This window comes from Pyxicephalus adspersus, chromosome 2 (genome assembly GCF_032062135.1).
Source record: "Pyxicephalus adspersus chromosome 2, UCB_Pads_2.0, whole genome shotgun sequence".
Taxonomy (NCBI): domain Eukaryota; kingdom Metazoa; phylum Chordata; class Amphibia; order Anura; family Pyxicephalidae; genus Pyxicephalus; species Pyxicephalus adspersus.
In genome coordinates this window covers 70,713,728-70,714,438 of record NC_092859.1, presented here as the reverse complement: position 1 = coordinate 70,714,438, position 711 = coordinate 70,713,728, and positions in this window count along the sequence as shown.

Genomic DNA, 711 nt, shown 5'->3' with positions numbered 1-711 from the left:
TTCAGACCTGAACCATGCTGACCCACTTGGAGGAGTGACCACACACAGCTTCAATATACTTTCCTTATTTTGCATGTTTACGGCTTTTGCAGTCATTTTTTTCTTGTGCAGAAAAAAATTTGCTTTCTTAGATTTATATGCTATTCAGTGATATTGAAATTACAGTTGTTTGAACGTATGTTGTTATAAAGTGAAGAAGAAACACAGGTTTAGTATAATAAAAGTATTCCATACGATACTACTATGATATATTTTTACGGGTAAGCATTTGTTTAATTGTTTTTTGCTCTGCTGTAAATATAAACAAATATATATATATATATATATATATATATATATATATCTCAATGAAATCCATTCTGTCATCGGATACATAACAGTTCTCTGCAGCAGCAAAAGGGCAAAAGGTTATGGCTGATTAGCTTTTCTCTACAAATGTGTTGAGGTATTACATAAAAGGTGCTAAAACTCATTCATTTCCACTGCTAATTACAGACAGAGAACTTGTAACTTGAAACCATAAGAGATTTTGCAGTGTATTACTCATACCCCTTTTACTGAAAGTACCCCAATCTGTATGCTTTGCAATTTTATGTACTTACCGTATTTTTCGGACCATAAGACGCACTTTTTTTCCTCCTAAAGTGGGGGGAAAATCAGGGTGCGTCTTATGGTCCGAATGCAGAGGTACAGGGGCATATTTTTTTACTT